This window comes from Ochotona curzoniae, unplaced genomic scaffold (assembly GCF_017591425.1).
Source record: "Ochotona curzoniae isolate NIBS_2020 unplaced genomic scaffold, NIBS_Ocur_1.0 contig_1274, whole genome shotgun sequence".
Taxonomy (NCBI): Eukaryota; Metazoa; Chordata; class Mammalia; order Lagomorpha; family Ochotonidae; genus Ochotona; species Ochotona curzoniae.
The window spans coordinates 7,960,370-7,960,970 of NW_024465023.1; positions in this window are offsets into that span (position 1 = coordinate 7,960,370).

Genomic DNA, 601 nt, shown 5'->3' on the forward strand with positions numbered 1-601 from the left:
TATTCTCTTCCTTCCTTATTTTTCTTCCCTCAAACCCCCCTTCCTTTATTCTTCCTTCTCCCTCCATCCCTCTGTTCCTTCCCTTTCTTTCCTTGCTCCCTATCCCCATCTTCCATCTCTCCATCCACTCGTTTCTTCTGTCTTTCCCGTCACATCTGACACCTCCCAATTCACTCTCTCACTTCCTTCACTCCTGCCTCCTTTCATCTTCCCTTCATCCCTTCTCCCTCCTCTGCACACTCCCTTATCCCTCTTCCCTCCTTCCTTTCCTCCCTTCATTTCTCACTCTACCCTCTCTTCTTCCTTCATCCCTTCTTCATTCCAGCTTCCCTCCATCCTTCCCCTTTCCTCCCTTCTTTCTCTTTCCGTTTTTTCATCCCCCTCATTCCATAATCCCTCTTCCCTCTTTCCTACCCTCATTTCCATTCCTTCCTTACTTCTTACTCCCTCCCTTCATCCCTCCTCACTTCTTCCCTCCCTCTCTTAACTCTCTATACCCTTTTCTTCCTCCCTTAATCCCTCCTTTCACCTTTCATTCCCTCCCTCCATTCCTCATTTCTCCCTCCTTCCCCCATCCCTACTCCTTCCTTCTGTCCTCCAT